This window comes from Ranitomeya imitator, chromosome 8 (assembly GCF_032444005.1).
Source record: "Ranitomeya imitator isolate aRanImi1 chromosome 8, aRanImi1.pri, whole genome shotgun sequence".
In the NCBI taxonomy this organism is placed as follows: domain Eukaryota; kingdom Metazoa; phylum Chordata; class Amphibia; order Anura; family Dendrobatidae; genus Ranitomeya; species Ranitomeya imitator.
This window is the reverse complement of record NC_091289.1, coordinates 78,546,052-78,571,160: the sequence shown is the minus strand read 5'-3', so window position 1 is coordinate 78,571,160 and position 25,109 is coordinate 78,546,052. Positions and strand designations below refer to the sequence as shown.

At 43.8% G+C, this 25,109-nt stretch overlaps 1 long non-coding RNA gene across 1 annotated transcript in view; it reads left to right on the top strand.

Moving 5' to 3' along the window:
- The window catches only part of LOC138647832 (uncharacterized), a 127,159-nt gene extending 122,591 nt beyond the window's left edge, over positions 1–4,568 (top strand). The window contains exon 2 of the long non-coding RNA XR_011315050.1: positions 2,797–4,568. This is a non-coding gene — a long non-coding RNA (uncharacterized lncRNA). The remainder of the gene's footprint in view (positions 1–2,796) is intronic.
- The last annotated feature ends 20,541 nt before the right edge of the window (positions 4,569–25,109 follow it).

The window sequence follows — 25,109 nt, the reverse complement described above, 5'->3', positions numbered from 1 at the left end:
TATGTGCGAAAATTACCGCCTGATCTCTTTAATAAATCTGGATATCAAAATATATGCAAAAATGTTAGCCAATAGATTATGCCCTCTTCTACCAAAACTAATAAACCAGGACCAGGTGGGCTTCGTCCCAGGGCGAGAGGCAAGGGACAACACAATCCGAACCATTTCTCTAATTGACAGAGCGGGCAGAGAGGGGGACCCCCTGTGTATCATGTCAATAGATGCGGAAAAGGCCTTTGACCGGGTCCATTGGGAATTTATTTCCCAGACCCTTGAGGAAATTGGCCTAAAAGAAAACATGCTGCGTAGGATCTCCGCCCTATATTCTTGTCCTAGTGCCCAGGTCAAGATAAACGGTACATTATCGGAATTGTTCCCGATCAGGAATGGTACAAGGCAGGGGTGCCCTCTCTCTCCCCTCTTATATATTCTAACAATGGAGCATCTAGCTGTGGCCCTGAGAAACAACCCATCAATCACTGGTATAAAACTACGTTCTGAAGAACATAAACTAGCGCTTTTTGCAGATGACATCCTGCTATACATTACATCCCCCTCTACGAGCCTACCAAATATCATTTCGGAGCTACATAAATTCGGCCACCTAAGTAACTTCAAAATGAATTCCCATAAATCCGAAATCCTAAACATTTCACTCCAACTCCCCTTGGTGGATCAATTAAGGAGGTCCTTTCCATTTAAATGGTGCTTTGATTCCCTTACTTATTTAGGTATTAAAATAACAAGCAAAACTTCTAAACTGTTTGAAACCAACCTTACACCAACCCTACAAAAAACAAACTCAGACTTGGAGAGATGGCACAAGCTCCAATTGTCCTGGCTGGGTAGGATCAATGCAGTTAAGATGGACCTCTTACCTCGCCTCTTATATTTTTTCCAAACAATCCCCCTATACCTACCAGCTTCCTTCTTTTCCCGCCTTAAACAAATAATTACTCGTTTTATTTGGTCTCATAATCGGGCACGTATTTCATATACAACATTAAGTAGATCTAAACTGACAGGTGGATTGGGTCTCCCGGATCTCGCGATTTATAGTTATGCATCAATAGGAACCTGTATCCTAGACCTTTATCACAGTAAAAACAACAAAAAGTGGGTAAACCTGGAAAACGATCTTAACGGATGTGACCCCCAAGTTGTTCTTTGGACAGGAGGCAGGGGGCTAGGATCGGGCACCTACATACCTTTCCTCACGCGAAACATATTGCTTCTCATTAAAAACCGGAACAAAGACCTTCAGATCACAACTCTCCCAGGCCCCTTAATTCCAATTTATGACAACTCTGCTTTTCCAGCAGGGCTGAATAGAGAGACATTTCTAAATAAGAGAAAAGACTCCAAACCCATCATCCATGATTACTTAAAAGAAACTGGGATGAAGTCCCTTCGGGAATTATTCCCGGAGGAAGAATCTCACTCTACCGATTGGTTCTTCTATGAACAACTAAAAAGTTATATCCACTCAATCTCTAAACAAACCAATATCTACAGGCCGCTAACTCCCTTTGAGATGCTTTGTACATCAGCAAACCCCCCGGATCATACTGTCTCGCTGTTATATAAAATTTTCCAAGAGGGGAGGGCTCCACTGCAGGGTTGGCCATTGTTTTTCTCGAAATGGGAGGGCGATCTGGGAAGGCCCTTGTCATCTGAAGACAGGGAAAAAATTCTTCTCTTCTCTTCCAGATCGTCATTATGCGCGGTATCACAGGAGAGGAGCTATAAGATTCTAGCAAGATGGTATAGATGCCCCGCCATGGTGCATGCGGTGTTCCCCACGACCCCTGACACTTGCGGGAGATGTTTAAAGGAAATAGGCTCTTACATGCATATCTGGTGGGATTGCCCCCCCGTAAAGGATCTGTGGTTGGCCGTCTTTGAACTTCATAATAAGTTGTCTATCACACAGATCCAACCTTCAGCAGGTCTAGCATTGCTGTCTCTATGCGACCTATCAATATCTAGGTTCAAGAGGGGTATCCTCAGACACTTTCTTACCGCAGTCAGAAATCTAATCCCTAAGTTTTGGAAACAAGAAAAATTTCCTACCCGTACAGAATTTGTGGCAGAACTTAATAGCATCTATAGAATGGAGCAGTTGATAAACCAGTCACCAGGTAACGTAGAGAAAACCTACAACATATGGGCCCCTTGGATCGCTTTTAGGGAAACTCCTGAACTGGATCTCTGGGTTTCCAGAACCCGACACACTATGTAGCTTATTGTCGTATGCCTTCGGGCCGTTTCTTGGCATGTATCCTGTCCGCTAGGCTACGGGGGTAGCCACACTCCTTCCCTGAATTCCTCACCCCCTCAATTACCCTTCTCTTCTTCTTCTTTCTACCCTCTTTTCTTCCCTCTATCTTACTTTCTATGTTTGTCCTCCTCATATCCAGTTTTGATTACACATATTATATTTTAAATATTTACAAAGGAAGCTCAGAATTGTTACCAACTATCCCGGTAGTTCTTTAATGTTAATAATTCATAATTTCGGGATAGTCAAGAGCATTATTAATCAGAAAAGTATATCGCAAGAGATAAATGTAACTATGCTCTTCTTGTTTGACTTAAAATTATTGCCTATCATTGCACTGATTTATAAGTTTGTACGGTTTACCTTTATTCTTTACTGCTGTGACCAATAAAAATGATTTATACAAAAATAAATTACACTATTTTTAAAAAAAGCCATGTTCTCTGTTATAAGCAGTACAACTTATTATATTAATTATTTAGCATGATAAAGTCATATGTCTATTTTTTTTACAGGTAGGACATGGAATATTTTAAAATTACCACCAATTATACTCTGAAAGATGGATCGTACGTGCCCTTCATTGCTGCAATCTGAAAAGATAAATTTGCTTTGAAATCAAACTGGAATCAAAGTTTTGTATTAGTTGATGGGAATACATCTTGAAGATTAAGGAGTTACATTAAGAGTAAACCATCGGATATTAATGAGGATGCATAAAAAAATATTTTGAAAACACTGCCAGTTATACTTACTGAATGGGGACAATTGATCTTGGCAAGTCTGACACTTGTGGCAAAGAACTGAGGCATTTAATTTTTAATGAAGGCAAAAACATTTCAGTACTTTGTGCATTTTTCTTCATGTCATTTATAATTTCTATGTAATAAACTGACTTAAGATTGCCAAAATTGTAATTTCCTACTATTTATATTTTTGTAAATTCATATATTTACCGTATATTGAAATAACATTATATCAATAAAAAAAGGAAATTCCATTTTGGATAAACCCAATTATTATAAATACCCTTACTGTCCACTTTAAAGCACATGTATAGTGTAAAGAGCTATACTGTAGATTTATTCTAATTTTATTTAAATTTCTTATCAACATTGATAAGAACAATTGTGCCTTGCAAAAAAACAGCTTCTCCCAAAGTATTGTGAAAGACTAGATATTTTTAATTAACCCCTTTCTGTCCTCGGTGAGCCCGCATCAAAGCCGGGACATGTCAGCTGTTTTGTACAGCTGACATGTGCCCGCAATAGCAGCGGCTGGAATCGTGATCCACCCTCCACTATTAACTAGTTAAATGCCGCTGTCAAACTCTGACAGCGGCATTTAACTAGGGCTTCCGACCATCGGGCCATAAATGCGCGCATCGCTGAACCCCGTCACATGATCCGAAGTCAGCGATGCATTGGCATGACAACCAGAGGTCTACTGAAGACCTCAATGGTTGTTGATGCGGATTGCTGTGAGCACCACCCTGTAATTCAGCTACATAAGGGCAATATGAGCATCACCCCTATGCAGCAGACCCGATCAGGATATGCCAGCTTCTAGCCTCCCATGGAGGCTATTGAAGTAAGGCAAAAGTAAAAAAAAGTTTTACAAAATATGAAAAAAATACAAAAAATAAAAGTTTAAATTACCCCCCTTTTGCCAAATTCAAAATAAAACAATAAAAAAAATTCAAACATACATATATTTGGTATCGCCGCGTTCAGAATCGCCCGATCTATCAATAAAAAAAAGGATTAACCTGATCTCTAAACGGCGTAGAGAAAAAAAAATTCAAAACACCATAGTTACGTTGTTTTGGTGGCCGCGACATTGCATTAAAATGCAATAACAGGCGATCAAAAGAAAGTATCTGCACCAAAGTTATATCGTTAAAAATTTCAGCTCGGCACGCAAAAAAAAAAGCCCTCACCCGACCCCAGATCACGAAAAATGAAGATGCTACGGGTATTGGAAAATTGCGCAATTTTTTTTTTTTTAGCAAAGTTTTGGATTTTTTTCACCACTTAGATAAAAAAAACCTAGACATGTTTGGTGTCTATGAACTTGTACTGACCTGGAGAATTATATTGGCAGGTCAGTTTTAGCATTTAGTGAACCTAACAAAAAAGCCAAACAAAAAACAAGTGTGGGATTGCACTTTTTTTGCAATTTCACCGCACTTGGTTTTTTTTCCCATTTTCTAATAGACTACATGCTAAAACCAATGATGTTATTCAAAAGTACAACTCGTCCCGCAAAAAATAAGCCCTCACATAGCCATATAGATAGAAAAATAAAAAAGTTATGGCTCTGGGAAGAAGGGGAGCAAAAAACAAAAACGCAAAACCGAAAGAAGCTGGGGTCATTATGGGGTTAAACTACTGTACCATATATTTCTTTTAGCTTCTATCTTCTATCTTTTTCATTTGTAATTCTTTCATTTGTTGATTTGTTTTCTGCAAATCATGGACTGCTATATAATTTGACTTTACACTGTAATATGTATTTCAAACTAAAATGTATACTGTTTCATTTATGATCTGATGAAGACATTAATTACTCTAAAATTAATAAAAGTTCCTATTAAAAATCATTTGTAGAACTGTTTTGTAAAAAGTCAAAAAGCCGCTGTGGCTGCAATAATAACTATTACACTGATATGCAGCTACAAATTATTCACAAATAATAAATCAGATTAAGTTTTTCTCCTTTTCTCCAGTAGGAAAACCTTACTAGGGACCCAAAAGATAGTGAAAGGATAAGATGGCTTAGGCAGATATTTCACTTATACTACTCACAATACTCCATTGCACAAGAAAACACCGATATTGATGTGATTTTCAATATTTACATGTTGGCTTCTGACTGAACTAGCAAGCAAGGGGTTTTGAGTGAGTACCTATCCATCCAGAGTTTTAGTAGGTTGATATATCGGGAAGGTTTTCTTTTCCCTGATTGGTGTATTTAATAATTGACCTCTCTACCACCTCATAGGGTCCTTGCTACTTGGAAAGAAACTTCCTGTTCCTGTTACGGCGCAGGGTGCAGAAGCACTTTTCAACTATTCATGTAGCTTCCAACGATTTGGCTAAGGGCAGGATGCTTACTCCAGTGGCTGCCCACTTTTTGGCCCATCATTCAGGGCGGATTTCCAATTCGCAGGTGGTGGGTCTAGATAGGATCCATCGTTCCAATAGGGGTGGTCCCATTAAACCCCAACTTCTTAGGACTGAGGCTCGGTGGATCTTCCAATTGGGATCAGTGGCCCCGGCGGGGCTCAATGAGGAGTTATTATTTACTGGTTTTTTGGGTTAATTTGCCTAAAAAACATACCTCATTTTTTGTGATTTTTGTTTTTTCTTTTTACCTCCTCCCAGGCTATACCCAACACGGCATGAGGACCTCCATCTGGATCATGTTGGGCACGGATGTCTGGACCCTGGTTGATAAATATTCTGGACTTGCTGTGTCATCTTATTGGCCTATTCATTTATATGTTGGATGGTCATCCGCCTTCGGCTGATGGGAATTGTTCGGATTCACATCCTGTATGGGTTGAAGTATATCATCATATAATCACCAGGGGGGTCGGATCATCTTCTTGAGGGCTTCTGACGTATATACTTATGCTGTATACAGCCCTGGTTGGACTGGGCTTGGCTCCTATATTGGGCTCACTTTTTTACCCTCGTTTGGCTCATGGGGCTCTATTTAATATATGGTATCATGGGCTCTCAGTGGATTTCAGTATTGGCATGCTACATGGCTGCTATTTTTCCTAAACACTTACGGCTCATGGGGTCTGTGACTTTTATGTTTAGATTTAGGCCTTATAATGGGTGTTGTGCAATCGCAGATAGGGTATGCTTTCATGTTATTGTGATACATGTGATTTTGTGACATTCAATAAAGTTATTTATATTTGATTTTTTATTACCAGCCTTATATTTGTTACCTATCGTGTGTTATGTATCATTCCTGAGGCCTCATGAGCTGACTGTTGTGTATGATGGATGCCCCCGGGGGTTGTATGTGGCATGTGAGCTTGTGTGTACGTTTATTTTACATCTTTAGGCCCTTCCCTCATTGCCCATATCAATAATATTCTTTGTATGGATAGTTTCTAGTTATTTTTTCCATCTAGTCATCATTTGGATTAAGGTCCTATGGACCTTTATATGGGCCTTAAATGGATGTGATGCTGAAGCTCGTCATCTGGCTCCAGCACATTTGGTCTTTTATATTTTGACCGTAGCCTATATTTTTCTGAACTTTTGTCCCCTGTCTTATGATCTATATGGGGGCGCTCCTTCTAATCTTAATTACTATGTCCTTGATATCGCTCATATGACACTCATTCCACTATTGCTTTACTGTGGTAACGCAGGCGCAGCTCACACTTGGTATCGTACAACCTATTGGTGGCTCTTCTAGATATCTGTGGAGATTCACTGTGCCTGCGTATCCCTGTCCCCTGATCGTTCTGCCTGCTGGGGGACGCATTTGCCCCGGCCTCATTACTATGTGTACACCTACTTAGGTGCTGCGCTTCCGGTCTCATCGGCGTTCTTCCCTACGTGTTCACTGCGCTTGCGCACCTTTGCCTGTTCTCCCTGCTGAGGGACGTACCCGCCCGGATTTCGTCACTGTGGTGGGCGTCTCCATTCTAGCGCCGCACTTCCGGTTTCGCCGGATCCTCGCTTGTTAGCGTCACTTCAGGTGGGTCATACGATTACTATTTAAACAGGCTGTTTTGAACAAACGGCATTTTCCCCTGACGAAGCCCTCTCTGCAGGGCGATACGCGTTGGGCTGGGTCTCTTGGTCCATACCAGTCTGCACACTCCTCCTGCTTCGGCCATGTGGGTATTTTCATGCTCCTGTTGCCTTATTATGGGCACTTGCTATTTTTAGGTCATAGGTCTTGCTGGCTTTACCAACCTTGGTGGTGGAAGCTTTTGGTCATCTATTCTATTTGGGCGGTCTGACCCTGGCATGTTATAATTGGGGCATCGTTTTTTGTGCCCGGTACATAGTCCTTACAGCCTGGGATTTACATGTGCCACAAGGGTCTGTACTTTGCCTATACTGATACTTCCAGTCCCATGAGCCAGAGGGTTGGTTTCCCATTGTTAATTAAGGGTGTGCAGGCCTATTCAATAGGCATTTGTATTTCACATGCTATGTTTATATATGGACCAAGTTACTCATGTACTATTGTTTTTAATTATGTTTTATGTTTTTGAAGTTGTGGTTTGTCAATAAAATATTCCTGTGGTTATACTTTGTATATTACTGTTTATTTATTCTGGGTGGCTCCTTTCTTTTGTTGCTCTAGTTCTATGATATTGGCCGCTCGTTTGCACCCCGGTTAGCATTTAGTATTGGATGACATTGGTAGTGCGCTCTTTATTCTTTTGTGCCTGGTTCTGGTTTTGCCCTATCTCTCTATAGGGTTTTCTCTGAGCAGCACCCATCCTATTGTGGATTAATTTTGTATATTCTTTTCGATTTGTTTTTGTTATTGTCCTCTTTTTCGTATGGTTACTTGTTAATTCATCTGTGATGTCATATAGTGACTGGCGAATTTTATTGTGACCTATTTGTGGTGTGGCTTTATTGGTCACTTGGCTATCCTTTTTTTGACTCTCGGTCCACTTACTCTCGGTCTGGTTTCTTTCAGCAGCTTTGACCCTAAGGGTTTTCCACGCAACATGGATTGGGAGGCTCGTGAGGCAGCCTGGCAGGCCCAGTCGGCCGAGGTTTTCTCTTCTAAAGTTGATACAATCACTGATTCGGACTTTGTGAGGCTCACCACGGAGCTCACAACGGCCCATCGGACTGGTATACGGCTGTGGTGGAATATTCGCACCCTTGAGGAGTATATCAAAGCCAACATCGTACCCCGTGGTCTCAGGGTCTCCATCTACCCGGCGTGGGAGCCCTCCTCCGCTTTCAGGAATACGTGGGAACAGGGGCTGCTCAAATGCTCCAATATTATCATCAACATGCTGTTGGAGCATGACAGAGAACTGTTATCAGTGACCAAGACTAACATTAAGGACTTGGATGCCAAGTTGTCTAAATTTGATGAGACCAAAGAGGTCCAGCCCTTCAGGCATAGGCTTAAAGAAAATCTGGATAAGTATGATCGGGACATCATGAACAAAAAGAAGTCAAAATTCTTTAGAGATCGCACGGACTTTGAGTCCTCTAGGGCTTTCAGATGGAAGCATCATGGTAACCAGAGATCAGTGGGGCCCTCACAAAAAACCAGGGATATAGCACAGGAAGGTACGAGAGGTGTGAACTATACTTCCGGTAGCGATTTTTTATCGTCAGCAGAGAGCGAGCCAGACGTCGGATCCGAAGAGGGCGCAGGCGCCACGGTGGGTTCCATGCAGGCCACCAGATTCAGCGGGCGTCGCCCGCCAGCGCAGGAACAGCATCGGAATTACCGCAAATACTAGCCCCTACATCAGTGGAGGCAGACCCGATGGGGAATAACACTTCAGGTTATACTTTGCAGGTCATTAACCTCTCTGACTATGTGTTGTCATCTACTGAGCTTTCAGTTCTACAGAGAGGCCTGACGTTTTTACCTATGCAATGTGCAGATAAATTTACCCTTATTAAAGACTTATATCTTTTTTGTAGGAAGCTGGTTCTCCGGGTGTTACATAGCCGGCCCCATCTGGTCGGTAATCCTGACCATACAGACCAACAAATACTACAGGATTTGATCCAGTTGCTCCAAGAAAACGAGACTGGCACAGGTAGGAATCGCTTTCCCCATAGAAACTGGTCCAATGTCACACCCCCCTTCTCCCTGGTGCCCGCCATCCGGGTATTTTTCGAACTGGTGAAGAAGGACATAATGGGTCTTTCTCCTCAAGCATTGGTGCCTAACAATCTGAATAGGGAAGAACAAAGGGCTCTTGCTGATTTGCGGCAGAACAATACATTTTTGATCAAAGAGGCAGATAAAGGGGGCAATGTGGTCTTGTGGCCACATGCCCTTTATTTGGAGGAGGCACGGCGTCAGTTGGGTGACTGTAGATTTTACAGAAAATTGCCTTCTGATCCCACGGAGACTTTTGCATCCAGGTTCAGGTCCCTTCTGGATAGAGCCAGGGACTTGGGCATTATTGACCACCATGAATACAGGTTTCTTTGGGTCGAATGCCCTGTCACGGCCACTTTTTATCTGTTGCCCAAAGTACACAAGAGCTTACTTAAACCGCCGGGCAGGCCCATAGTGACCTGCATTGGCAGCTTGTGTGAAAAGGCCTGCATCTACGTGGACTATTTCCTTCAGCCACTGGTCAAAACTTTACCCTCTTTTGTTAAGGATTCAGCCCACTTTATCAGCATCTGTCGGGGTCTGTCAATACCTCCGGGGGCCCTCCTTGTTACCTGTGACGTGGAGTCACTATACTCCAACATTAGTCATCAAGATGGTATCCTGGTGGTCTTATTTTTTCTGGACAAATTGAATTATTCTGATCGCATGCATGACTCCCTGGTAGTGGACCTGTTGGACTTTATACTCAGGCACAACTATTTTTTGTTTGATAGGTCTTATTATTTACAGGTGTCCGGGGTGGCCATGGGTGCAAGATGTGCCCCCGCCCTAGCAAACCTATTTCTAGGGTGGTGGGAGGCTACTCAGGTGTTTCCTTCTATGACCTTCAGGGATAAGGTTTGTCACTGGTCACGCTATATTGACGATTTATTTTTCATTTGGACTGGTACTGCAGAAGAGTGTGGTCAATTCATTGAGTCCTTAAATACTAAGATCCATCACATTCTTCTTACGTACACCATGTCATTGTCCACAGTGACGTTTCTGGATCTGGAGGTTTCGTTGGACAACGGATCGATTATGACCAAGTTATTCCGGAAGCCCACGGCTACCAACAGCCTGCTTGATTTTAGGAGTTTCCACCCCTTCATACCAGGATAGGAGTCCCAACGGGCCAATTCCTGCGGGCCAGAAGGAACTGCACTAATGATTTGGACTTTCAGATGGAGGCAAGGGAACTTACTCACCGGTTTAGGGATCGGCACTATCCTCACAGAAGTGTTTCCAGGGCCTACCAGCGGGCCAGGGCCCAGACACAGGACTCCCTGTTAGAGCCAAGGACAAAGGTAGGCGATAATAAGCCTAGGTTCATTACGGCCTTTAACAACAGTTGGGATAGCATTGGAAATATTTTACGTAAACACTGGGGGATTTTAGCTGCTGACCTTAGTACCTCGACAATTGTAGGTGATCGCCCTCTGCTCACTGCCAGACGGGCACCGAATTTCAGGGACCTTCTTACCAGGAGCCATTATGTCAGACAGACTTCTCGGACGGGCCAGGGTATTAGACTCCATGGCTCTTTTGCCTGTGGAGATTGTAATGTCTGTTCCCACATGGTAATGACTAAGGATTCTTCATTAATCCCCTTGATGACAGACGGCATAAATTACGTTCCTACATCAATTGTAGGACGTCGTGTGTAATTTATGCCCTCATTTGTCCCTGTCGCCTTGTCTATGTGGGTCAAACCACGCAGGAGTTACGGCGCAGGGTGCAGAAGCACTTTTCCACTATTCATGTAGCTTCCAACGATTTGGCTAAGGGCAGGACGCTTACTCCAGTGGCTGCCCACTTTTTGGCCCATCATTCAGGGCGGATTTCCAATACGCAGGTGGTGGGTCTAGATAGGATCCATCATTCCAATAGGGGTAGTCCCATTAAACCCCAACTTCTTAGGACTGAGGCTCGGTGGATCTTCCAATTGGGATCAGTGGCCCCGGCGGGGCTCAATGAGGAGTTATTATTTACTGTTTTTTTGGGTTAATTTGCCTAAAAAACATACCTCATTTTTTGTGATTTTTGTTTTTTCTTTTTACCTCCTCCCAGGCTATACCCAACACAGCATGAGGACCTCCATCTGGATCATGTTGGGCGCGGATGTCTGGACCCTTGTTGATAAATATTCTGGACTTGCTGTGTCATCTTATTGGCCTATTCATTTATATGTTGGATGGTCATCCGCCTTCGGCTGACGGGAATTGTTCGGATTCACATCCTGTATGGGTTGAAGTATATCATCATATAATCACCAGGGGGGTCGGATCATCTTCTTGAGGGCTTCTGACGTATATACTTATGCTGTATACAGCCCTGGTTGGACTGGGCTTGGCTCCTATATTGGGCTCACTTTTTTACCCTCGTTTGGCTCATGGGGCTCTATTTAATACAGGTCCTTCTCAAAAAATTAGCATATAGTGTTAAATTTCATTATTTACCATAATGTAATGATTACAATTAAACTTTCATATATTATAGATTCATTATCCACCAACTGAAATTTGTCAGGTCTTTTATTATTTTAATACTGATGATTTTGGCATACAACTCCTGATAACCCAAAAAACCTGTCTCAATAAATTAGCATATTTCACCCATCCAATCAAATAAAAGTGTTTTTTAATAACAAACAAAAAAAACCATCAAATAATAATGTTCAGTTATGCACTCAATACTTGGTCGGGAATCCTTTGGCAGAAATGACTGCTTCAATGCGGCGTGGCATGGAGGCAATCAGCCTGTGACACTGCTGAGATGTTATGGAGGCCCAGGATGCTTCAATAGCGGCCTTAAGCTCATCCAGAGTGTTGGGTCTTGCGTCTCTCAACTTTCTCTTCACAATATCCCACAGATTCTCTATGGGGTTCAGGTCAGGAGAGTTGGCAGGCCAATTGAGCACAGTAATACCATGGTCAGTAAACCATTTACCAGTGATTTTGGCACTGTGAGCAGGTGCCAGGTCGTGCTGAAAAATGAAATCTTCATCTCCATATAGCATTTCAGCCGATGGAAGCATGAAGTGCTCCAAAATCTCCTGATAGCTAGCTGCATTGACCCTGCCCTTGATGAAACACAGTGGACCAACACCAGCAGCTGACATGGCACCCCACACCATCACTGACTGTGGGTACTTGACACTGGACTTCAGGCATTTTGGCATTTCCTTCTCCCCAGTCTTCCTCCAGACTCTGGCACCTTGATTTCCGAATGACATGCAAAATTTGCTTTCATCAGAAAAAAGTACTTGGGACCACTTAGCAACAGTCCAGTGCTGCTTCTCTGTAGCCCAGGTCAGGCGCCTCTGCCGCTGTTTATGGTTCAAAAGTGGCTTTACCTGGGGAATGTGGCACCTGTAGCCCATTTCCTGCATACGCCTGTGCACGGTGGCTCTGGATGTTTCCACACCAGACTCAGTCCACTGCTTCCTCAGGTTCCCCAAGGTCTGGAATCGGTCCTTCTCCACAATCTTCCTCAGGGTCCGGTCTCCTCTTCTCGTTGTACAGCGTTTTCTGCCACATTGTTTCCTTCCAACAGACTTACCATTGAGGTGCCTTGATACAGCACTCTGGGAACAGCCTATTTGTTGAGAAATTTCTTTCTGGGTCTTACCCTCTTGCTTGAGGGTGTCAATGATGGCCTTCTTGACATCTGTCAGGTCGCTAGTCTTACCCATGATGGGGGTTTTGAGTAATGAACCAGGCAGGGAGTTTATAAAAGCCTCAGGTATCTTTTGCATGTGTTTAGAGTTAATTAGTTGATTCAGAAGATTAGGGTAATAGGTCGTTTAGAGAACCTTTTCTTGATATGCTAATTTATTGAGACAGGTTTTTTGGGTTATCAGGAGTTGTATGCCAAAATCATCAGTATTAAAACAATAAAAGACCTGACAAATTTCAGTTGGTGGATAATGAATCTATAATATATGAAAGTTTAATTGTAATCATTACATTATGGTAAATAATGAAATTTAACACTATATGCTAATTTTTTGAGAAGGACCTGTATATGGTATCATGGGCTCTCAGTGGATTTCAGTATTGGCATGCTACATGGCTGCTATTTTTCCTAAACACTTACGGCTCATGGGGTCTGTGACTTTTATGTATAGATTTAGGCCTTATAATGGGTGGTGTGCAATCGCAGATAGGGTATGCTTTCATGTTATTGTGATACATGTGATTTTGTGACATTCAATAAAGTTATTTATATTTGATTTTTTATTACCAGCCTTATATTTGTTACCTATCGTGTGTTATGTATCATTCCTGAGGCCTCATGAGCTGACTGTTGTGTATGTGGCATGTGAGCTTGTGTGTACGTCTATTTTACATCTTTAGGCCCTTCCCTCATGGCCCATATCAATAATATTCTTTGTATGGATAGTTTCTAGTTATTTTTTCCATCTAGTCATCATTTGGATTAAGGTCCTATGGACCTTTATATGGGCCTTAAATGGATGTGATGCTGAAGCTCGTCATCTGGCTCTAGCACATTTGGTCTTTTATATTTTGACCGTAGCCTATATTTTTCTGAACTTTTGTCCCCTGTCTTATGATCTATATGGGGGCGCTCCTTCTAATCTTAATTACTATGTCCTTGATATCGCTCATATGACACTCATTCCACTATTGCTTTACTGTGGTAACGCAGACGCAGCTCACACTTGGTATCGTACAACCTATTGGTGGCTCTTCTAGATATCTGTGGAGATTCACTGCGCCTGCGTATCCCTGTCCCCTGATCGTTCTGCCTGCTGGGGAACGCATTTGCCCCGGCCTCATTACTATGTGTACACCTACTTAGGTGCTGCACTTCCGGTCTCACCGGCGTTCTTCCCTACGTGTTCACTGCGCTTGCGAGCCTTTGCCTGTTCTCCCTGCTGAGGGACGTACCCGCCCGGATTTCGTCACTGTGGTGGGCGTCTCCGTTCTAGCGCCGCACTTCCGGTTTCGCCGGATCCTCGCTTATTAGCGTCACTTCAGGTGGGCCATACGATTACTATTTAAACAGGCTGTTTTGAACAAACGGCATCTTCCCCTGACGAAGCCCCCTCTGCAGGGCGATACGCGTTGGGCTGGGTCTCTTGGTCCGTACCAGTCTGCACACTCCTCTTGCTTCGGCCATGTGGGTATTTTCATGCTCCTGTTGCCTTATTATGGGCACTTGCTATTTTTAGGTCATAGGTCTTGCTGGCTTTACCAACCTTGGTGGTGGAAGCTTTTGGTCATCTATTCTATTTGGGCGGTCTGACCCTGGCATGTTATAATTGGGGCATCGTTTTTGTGCCCGGTACATAGTCCTTACAGCCTGGGATTCACATGTGCCACAGGGGTCTGTACTTTGCCTATACTGATACTTCCAGTCCCATGAGCCAGAGGGTTGGTTTCCCATTGTTAATTAAGGGTGTGCAGGCCTATTCAATAGGCATTTGTATTTCACATGCTATATTTATATATGGACCAAGTTACTCATGTACTATTGTTTTTAATTATGTTTTATGTTTTTGAAGTTGTGGTTTGTCAATAAAATATTCCTGTGGTTATACTTTGTATATTACTGTTTATTTATTCTGTGGTGTGCATCTCCATGGGTGGCTCCTTTCTTTTGTTGCTCTAGTTCCTGTTCACTGTAGGCACTAACACAAGTAACCCATCCCCAGGCATAAAATGTCTCACTCGAGCCAACCAATTATACCCCCTGGAATGTGCCTCTTTAATGCCTCTTTAATGTCCTTACATTTTCCAGAGTACCTTTCATTTTTAAAGGTATCACACTCAGCAACTTTGCAACGAGAACGACAACGATCCGTGACGTTGCAGCGTCCTGGATAGTGATCTCGTTGTGTTTGACACGCAGGAGCGATCTGGATCCCGCTGTGCCATCGCTGGTCGGAGCTAGAAGTCCAGAACTTTATTTCGTCGTCATGTTGGCGTGTATCGTCATGTTTGACATCAAAAGCAACGATGCCAGCAACGTTTTACATGGAGCTAACAACCAGCGAGAACGATAAGTGAGTCGCCGTTACGTCACTGGATCACTCCTGCATCGTTCTGGAGTTGCTGTGTTTGACGTCTCTACAGCGACCTAAACAGCGACGCTCCAGCGATCGGCTCGTTGTCTATATCGCTGCAGCGTCGTTGAGTGTGACGGTACCTTAAGTCTCTGAGCTTGGTAGACTCAAGTTGTCCTTGGACTCCTCTGGGATATTGGTTCCAGGGGATGCTTCCTCATTTTCCTCTCTAACCAGTACAGTGAAAGGATGCATCATGTGACCTTGTTAACATAGCGGACTTCTGGCTTTGTTCCAGAACAAAGGAAAATCTAATAACAAAAGCTTGCAATAAGTCCTTGGCAATTCCTACTAGATGGGAAACAGAACCACAGTTGGTGCATACCAACCTGGGCCATGGGATAGTTCTTGGTGTCTCCATGGATATACCTTACCCTTACTATCTTCCCAAGAACTAGCAGATGTGGAATTGTGGCAGTTGACAGGGTTACCAAACTCCCTGTGGCTAGTCATAGTAACACAGTTCACTGTCACCTGGCATAGCTGAGGTCCCTCACCATGGTGAGGAACGGCACTGCAAAAAAAATGAGAAGAATCAGCCTACAGAGCAGTTCATTGGTTCTTGGACCATAGGACAATTGGCTGTTATATAACCCAGAGACTGACACAGCCAACAGACACTGTCATGGACTTGGATCCCCTCTTTTTGGTACCCCAGAAAGGTGAGCTCAGGTTCACTTGACTGTTCAGGGAGTTGTCACAATCCAGACCAGGCTTAGGTCTTGTCTCTCCTTTCCTGGTCTGGTCATGTCAGGGGTTAACTTTCTCTGCCTCATTCCAGTGATGGGTCTGCAATTTATCTGCACTGCATCCTGCAGGCAGTGTCAGTTATATTTCCTGCCTATGGCGTGTGTAGCTGGCTCAGGTGAAACCCTGATTTCTCCTTCTGCGTTTAGCTGTCTGTTCATTATTCTCTTCACGTCCCGACTCTGTGTGTCCCTGTGTGTTTGGATTCCCCAGTACTCGACTCTGCTTTGGCTCTGACCTGATTCTGTCTCTTCCTTCTGATACTCCTGCTACGGACCGGTACTGACCTTTTGGCGCTCCTCTGACTCTGTTTGGAATTCCCCTTGGTACTACGCTACTCTCTGGTATCAACCCGACTTGTCTGACCATTCTGCTGCCACCTGGTGGTAGCCTTTTTGCAGTTGTGCTCGTCTGCTCTGAGCAGGATATCAGCCCTCTCTCCACTCTGCTGCCATCTAGTGGAGTCTGCACTTACCTGCGGAGCTGCAGTGTGACAGTTCTTTAAAGCCAAGTATGGCTGACAAGGTTATCTGCGTTCTGGGGGATTTCAATGGGCAGCCCAGCACTGCACAGACTTAGGTAGTGAGTAGATAAACCAGTCCACTACCACTCTTTCCATTATCTGTGCTGAAGAACAGGTCTCAGGTTATAGCCATTTATGCACCTGATATAACAGGTTGAACACCTGAGACCAGTGAGGCATGTCCTTTTGGTTGCGCCAAATGTGCACCCATTGTGCCCTGACTGCCATTGTTATGAACATACCTGCCATAGTCTCTGCCTTCAGCTTGTTGTTCTCCTTGGCATCCTGTAGGGCAAGGTCATAGTATGCTTTCTGAGGTTCCCCAGTAAGGCAAGGCTGCATTCACACATCAGGTTTTTGCTGTCAGGCTCAATCAGGCGATTTTTGAAAAAAACTGATCCGGCGAATGATGCCGCTGGATCCATTTTTTTCTTATAGACTTGTATTAGCACCGGATTGCGCAGGATGGCCTTATGTTTCGTTCGTCTTTTGCTGGATCCGGTGCAAATTGTTTGTCCTGCATCTGGAAAAACGTACAAAGTTACGTTTTTTGTCTGCGGCGAAGAACCGAACAGAACTGGATCCGGCGCTTCCAGCTTTTTGTCAGAATGGAAACCCATGGGCGCCGGAAGGTGTCGAATCCGTTAAATGAAAATTTCCCACGTCGGATTCTGTTTTTTTAACTGAGCATGCTCCGATACAATTGGCCAGCCCCCAATTAGGAAACAGACATAAAGCCTCCCAGGTAGGCCTTCACTCATCCATTTACCAGCCAGCAAGACACAGACCTGCCACCAGAGCTGAATCTGCCACCAGAGCTAAACCCAGCCACCAGAGCTGAAACCTGCCCCAGGCCAGACAGCTACAACCAGCCACAGCCAGCTACAGCCAGCCAGCAACCAGCCAGCCAGCCAGCCACAGCCTGCCAGCAGCCAGCCAGCCACAGCCTGTCAGCAGCCAGCCGTAGCAGCCATGTCTTCTTCTGGGAGCCCTCCCTCGCGTCATCAGTGCTGTGAGGTAAAATGTTTTATTTTTTTTTGGTGATGTTCAAGTTATATATATATATAAATATATAGATATAATATATTAACATATACCGTATATACTCGAGTATAAGCCGACCCGAGTATAAGCCGACCCCCCCTAATTTTGCCACAAAAAACTGGGAAAACTTATTGACTCGAGTATAAGCCTAGGGCGGAAATGCAGCAGCTACCGGTGAATTTCAAAAATAAAAATAGATGCCAATAAAAGTAAAATTAATTGAGACATCAGTAGGTTAAGTGTTTTTTTGAATATTTATTTAAAAGAAAACATTAAATTAGCACTGTAAGTGGAAAAAAGGGTCAACAAAAACAATACGGTAACAACAATAACTTTAAAAGTACAAAAACCATAGATCAATCAGCAACCAAGCTAAACACAAGTTAAAATCCTTCAAATTCACTGGATTCATCATCTGTATCTCCAAACAGAGCCTCAAATTCAGCTGGTAAGAGGTTATCAGCATAGACGTTGTCATCATCACTGAGTTTGTCATCACCGTCACTGCTGTCATTCTCATACAAAGCGTTGTCTTCACTGCCATCCATAGCGTTACTAATGCCACACTTCTTGAAGGCACGTTGCACCATGTCCTCTGGAATCTCTTCCCATGCATCACGAACTCACTTTGCTATTAATTCTATGTCCGGCTTCATCATATTTCCAAGTTTTGTCAGTCGGGCTTGACCAGATGACATGCATTCATGCCACATCCTTCGCACACGGTCTTTGAAAGGTTTATTTAAACACACATCTAGGGGCTGCAATACAGATGTAAGTCCACCTGGAATAACCGCCAGAGTAACTTGAGAAGACTTTGCCAGTTTTTTTATGTCATCAGATGTGTGTGCTCTGAACATATCCCAGACTAGTAATGATGGTTTTTTCTTTAAGGTTGCTCCTGGTCGTCCATTCCAAATTTCTTCCAGCCATTTTTTTGTTCCGTCTTCATCCATCCAGCCTTTAACATGCGCGCGCACTGTAATTCGTGGTGGAAATTTTACCTTTTTAGGCAAGATCTTTCTTTTAACCCCTTCATGACCCAGCCTATTTTGACCTTAAAGACCTTGCCGTTTTTTGCAATTCTGACCAGTGTCCCTTTATGAGGTAATAACTCAGGAACGCTTCAATGGATCCTAGCGGTTCTGAGATTGTTTTTTCGTGACATATTGGGCTTCATGTTAGTGGTAAATTTAGGTCAATAAATTCTGTGTTTATTTGTGATAAAAACGGAAATTTGGCGAAAATTTTGAAAATTTCGCAATTTTCACATTTTGAATCTTTATTATGTTAAACCAGAGAGTTATGTGACACAAAATAGTTAATAAATAACATTTCCCACACATCTACTTTACATCAGCACAATTTTGGAAACAAAATTTTTTTTGCTAGGAAGTTATAAGGGTTAAAATTTGACCAGCGATTTCTCATTTTTATAACGAAATTTACAAAACCATTTTTTTTAGGGACCACCTCACATTTGAAGTCAGTTTGAGGGGTCTATATGGCTGAAAATACCCAAAAGTGACACCATTCTAAAAACTGCACCCATCAAGGTGCACAGAACCACATTCAAGAAGTTTATTAACCCTTCAGGTGCTTCACAGCAGCAGAAGCAACATGGAAGGAAAAAATGAACATTTAACTTTGTAGTCACAAAAATGATTTTTCAGCAACAATTTTTTTATTTTCCCAATGGTAAAAAGAGAAACTGAACCACGAAAGTTGTTGTCCAATTTCTCCTGAGTACGCTGATAATTCATATGTGGGGGTAAACCACTGTTTGGGCGCACGGCAGGGCTTGGAAGGGAAGGAGCGCCATTTGACTTTTTGAATGAAAAATTGGCTGCACTCTTTAGCGGACACCATGTCACGTTTGGAGAGCCCCCGTGTGCCTAAAAATTGGAGCTCCCCCACAAGTGACCCCATTTTGGAAACTAGACGCCCCAAGGAACTTATCTACATGCATAGTGAGCCCTTTAAACCCCCAGGTGCTTCACAAATTGATCCGTAAAAATGAAAAAGTACTTTTTTTTCACAAAAAAATTCTTTTAGCCTCAATTTTTTCATTTTCACATGGACAACAGGATAAAATGGATCCTAAAATTTGTTGGGCAATTTCTCCTGAGTACACTGATACCTCACATGTGGAGGTAAACCACTGTTTGGGCACATCGTAAGGCTCGGAAGGGAAGGAGCGCCATTTGACTTTTTGAATGAAAAATTATCTCCATCGTTAGCGGACACCATGTTACGTTTGGAGAGACCCTGTGTGCCTAAACATTGGAGCTCCCCCACAAGTGACCCCATTTTTGAAACTGGACCCCCCAAGAAACTTATCTAGATGCCTAGTGAGCACTTTAAACCCTCAGGTGCTTCACAAATTGATCCGTAAAAATGAAAAAGTACTTTTTTTTTCACAAAAAATTTCTTTTCGCCTCAATTTTTTCATTTTCACATGGGCAATAGGATAAAATGGATCCTAAAATTTGTTGAGCAATTTCTCCTGAGTACGCCGATACCTCATATGTGGGGGTAAACCACTGTTTGGGCACACGGCCGGGCTCGGAAGGGAAGGCACGCCTTTTGACTTTTTGAATGGAAAATTAGCTCCAATTGTTAGCGGACACCATGTCGCGTTTGGAGAGCCCCTGTGTGCCTATGCATTGGAGCTCCCCAACAAGTGACCCCGTTTTGGAAACTAGACCCCCCAAGGAACTTATCTAGATGCATACTGAGCACTTTAAACCCCCAGGTGCTTCACAGAAGTTTATAATGCAGAGCCATGAAAATAAAAAATAATTTTTCTTTTCTCAAAAATGATTTTTTAGCCTGGAATTTCCTATTTTGCCAATGGTAATAGGAGAAATTGGACCACAAATGTTGTTGTCCAGTTTGTCCTGAGTACGCAGATACCCCATATGTGAGGGTAAACCACTGTTTGGGCGCACTGCAGGGCTCAGAAGGGAAGGCACGCCATTTGGCTTTTTAAATGGAAAATTAGCTCCAATCATTAGCGGACACCATGTCGCGTTTGGAGAGCCCCTGTGTGCCTAAACAATGGAGATCCCCCACAAATGACCCCATTTTGGAAACTAGACCCCCAAAGGAACTAATCTAGATGTGTGGTGAGCACTTTGAACCCTCAAGTGCTTCACAGAAGTTTATAACGCAGAGCCATGAAAATTTAAAAAAAAAATTATTTTCTCAAAAATTATTTTTTAGCCCGCAATTTTTTATTTTCCCAAGGGTAACAGGAGAAATTTGACCCCAAAAGTTGTTGTCCAGTTTCTCCTGAGTACGCTGATACCCCATATGTGGGGGTAAACCACTGTTTAGGCACATGCTGGGGCTCGGAAGTGAAGTAGTGACGTTTTGAAATGCAGACTTTGATGGAATGCTCTGCGGGCGTCACGTTGCGTTTGCAGAGCCCCTGATGTGGCTAAACAGTAGAAACCCCCCACAAGTGACCCCATTTTGGAAACTAGACCCCGAAAGGAACTTATCTAGATGTGAGGTGAGCACTTTGAACCCCCAAGTGCTTCACAGAAGTTCATAACACAGAGCCGTGAAAATAATAAATACGTTTTCTTTCCTCAAAAATAATTTTTTAGCCCAGAATTTTTTATTTTCCCAAGGGTTACAGGAGAAATTGGACCCCAAAAGTTGTTGTCCAGTTTCTCCTGAGTACGCTGATACCCCATGTGTGGGGGTAAACCACTGTTTGGGCACACGTCGGGGCTCAGAAGGGAAGTAGTGACTTTTGAAATGCAGACTTTGATGGAATGGTCTGCGGACGTCACGTTGCGTTTGCAGAGCCCCTGGTGTGCCTAAACAGTAGAAACCCCCCACAAGTGACCCCATTTTAGAAACTAGACCCCCCAAGGAACTTATCTAGATATGTGGTGAACACTTTGAACCCCCAAGTGCTTCACAGACGTTTACAACGCAGAGCCGTGAAAATAAAAAATAATTTTTCTTTCCTCAAAAATGATGTTTTAGCAAGCATTTTTTTATTTTCACAAGGGTAACAGGAGAAATTGGACCCCAGTAATTGTTGCGCAGTTTGTCCTGAGTACACTGGTACCCCATATGTGGGGGTAAACCACTGTTTGGGCGCACGTCGGGGCTCGGAATTGAGGGAGCACCATTTGACTTTATGAATACAAGATTGGCTGGAATCAATGGTGGCGCCATGTTGAGTTTGGAGACCCCTGATGTGCCTAAACAGTGGAAACCCCTCAATTCTACCTCCAACACTAACCCCAACACACCCCTAACCCTAATCCCAACTGTAGCCATAACCCCAACACACCCCTAACCACAACCCTAATTCCAACCCTAACCCTAAGGCTATGTGTCCACGTTGCGGATTCGTGTGAGATTTTTCAGCATCATTTTTGAAAAATCCGCGGGTAAAGGGCACTGCGTTTTACCTGCGGATTTACCATGGATTTCCAGTGTTTTTTGTGCGGATTTCATCTGTGGATTCCTATTGAGGAACAGGTGTAAAACGCTGCGGAATCCGCACAAAGAATTGACATGCTGCAGAAAATACAACGCAGCATTTCCGCGCGGTATTTTCCGCACCATGGGCACAGCCGATTTGGTTTTCCATAAGTTTACATGGTACTGTAAACCTGATGGAACACTGCTGCGAATCCGCAGCGGCCAATCCGCTGCGGATCCGCAGCCAAATCCGCACCGTGTGCACATAGCCTAATTCTAAAGGTATGTGCACACACAGCGGAAAACGCTGCGGATCAGCAGCAGTTTCCCATGAGTTTACAGTTCAATGTAAACCTATGGGAAACAAAAATCGCTGTACACATGCTGCGGAAAAACTGCACGGAAACGCAGCGGTTTACATTCCGCAGCATGTCACTTCTTTCTGCGGATTCCGCAGCGGTTTTACAACTGCTCCAATAGAAAATCGCAGTTGTAAAACCGCAGTGAAATGCGCAGAAAAACCGCGGTAAATCCCCCATAAATCCACAGCGGTTTAGCACTGCGGATTTATCAAATCCGCAGCGGAAAAATCCGCAGAGGAACAGAATACGTGTGCACATACCGAAACCCTAACCCTACCCCTAACCGTAACCCTAGCCCTAACCCTAGCCCTAACCCCAGCCCTAACCCTAACCCTAACCTTAACCCTAACCCTACCCCTAACCCTTCCCCTAACCCTACCCCTAACCCTAAACCTAACCCTACCCCTAACCCTACCCCTAACCCTACCCCTAACCCTATCCCTAACCCTAACCCTAGTTCTTACCCCAACCTTAGTGGAAAAAAAAATATATATATATTTTTTTATTGTCCCTACCTATGGGGGTGACAAAGGGGGGGGGGCATTTACTATTTTTTTTATTTTGATCACTGAGATATGTTATATCTCAGTGATCAAAACTCACTTTGGAACGAATCTGCCGGCCGGCAGATTCGGCGGGCGCACTGCACATGCGCCCGCCATTTTGGAAAATGGCGGCGCCCAGGAAAGAAGACGGTAGGACGGATCCCGGGAGGCTAGGTAAGTATAAGGGGGGGGGGCGTCGGAGCACGGGGGGGGGGGCATCGGAGCACGGCGGGGGGCGTCGGAGCATGGGGGGGTGGATCGGAACACGGTGGGTGGATTGGAGCACGGGGTGGGGGATCGCTGTGCAGGGGGGTGGATCGGAGCACGGGGGGGGATCGCTGTGCGGGGGGTGATCGGAGTGCGGGGGGTGGAGCACGGGGGGTGTGATTGGAGCACGGGGGGAGCGGACAGGAGGACGGGGGAGCGGAGCACAGGACGGAGGGGAGCGGACCACAGATCGGAGGGCTGGGGGGGCGATCGGTGGGGTGGGTGCATATAAGTGTTTCCAGCCATGGCCGATGATATTGCAGCATCGGCCATGGCTGGATTGTAATATTTTACCAGTTTTTTAGGTGAAATATTACAAATCGCTCTGATTGGCAGTTTCACTTTCAACAGCCAATCAGAGCGATCGTAGCCACGGGGGGTGAAGCCACCCCCCCTGGGCTAAACTACCACTCCCCCTGTCCCTGCAGGCCGGGTGAAATTGGAGTTAACCCTTTCACCCGATCTGCAGGGACGCGATCTTTCTGTGACACAGCATATGCGTCACAGGTCGGATTGGCACCGACTTTCATGACGCATACGCTGTGTCACAGGTCGGGAAGGGGTTAAAAAAATGACAGGCCGCAGCTAAGTTCCATTAGCCAAACATGAAAGAATGACTGTGAAGTGATTTTTTTCATTTCCTGTGGTTCTGAGTAAAATAGTTTTGTCTCCCATATTTGCCACAGTTCTGTTGCTTGGAAGATCAAAAGTCATAGGTGTTTCATCCATATTTCCAATATCTCCCAGGTCATAGTTATGAAAAAGAAAAAATAATCTCCAGCATGGATCTTCTAAAAAGTCAATTTATTGAAAACACTTTAAAATGCAAACATTTGCAAAAAAGAGATGGGGGTCCCAGGTGGTCAACGCCGACGCGTTTCGACCATCAGGTCTTAGTCATGCTGACTAAGACCTGATGGTCGAAACGCGTCGGCGTTGACCACCTGGGACCCCCATCTCTTTTTTGCAAATGTTTGCATTTTAAAGTGTTTTCAATAAATTGACTTTTTAGAAGATCCATGCTGGAGATTATTTTTTCTTTTTCATTGCTGGCTCTGGACTACGCCCTTGACCAAGGCGGCTCCGTGCATGGACATCATTGCACTGTTGAGGGATTGGTGAGCTGACTTATTTTCTTCCCATTTTTTCCTTTTTCCCTATTTTTGTAGGTCATAGTTATGGATCCTTCTTTGTTTTATGATGAATGAATGGAATGACATCACTTTTTCATCAAGGTCTTTTGGCAACTTCTGTGAAATCTTTGTTCTTTGCCGCAAACATAGGCCAAATCTACTCATGAAGCGGGTACACCATCCTGCTGATGCAACAAAATTTTCAATGCCTGGTGCTTTCAATTTGTCTTCTTTAGCCATTTGAAGAGCACGTAAGCGAATTCCCATGCGTGTTACGCAGTAACCATTTTGACGACACTCCATAACCAACTCCACTCCATAATGCAACTCAGTCTCTAGAGCCTCATTTTTGCCTTTGGAATCTTTACCAAGTCAGCTTTCATTTTCCGCCACTCTCTCACTTGTTTTTCGTTAACACAAAATTCCCTACTTGCTATACTGTTATTGCTTTCTTCTGCTCTTGACACAACCTTAAGTTTGAAACCAGCTTCGTATGACCTGCGTTTTTGTTTTGGTCCAGGATCAGAAGTATTGGGATCCATTTCTAACGGGATTAAAAAAAACGTTAAAAAAACCCATGCTATAGCGATTAAATTCTCAAAATACTGTATATCCAAGACCACAGACCACGTAATGCTCCATAAAGTTCATAATGGGCCCATAAGATGCTCTATATAGAAATGTGCCACATATAATGCCCCATACAGTTCATTATTGCCCCATAGCTGTGCCATATAGTGCTCTGCACCGTTCATTATTTCCCCATAGCTGTGCCATATAGTGCTCTGCACCGTTCATATTTCCCCATAGCTGTG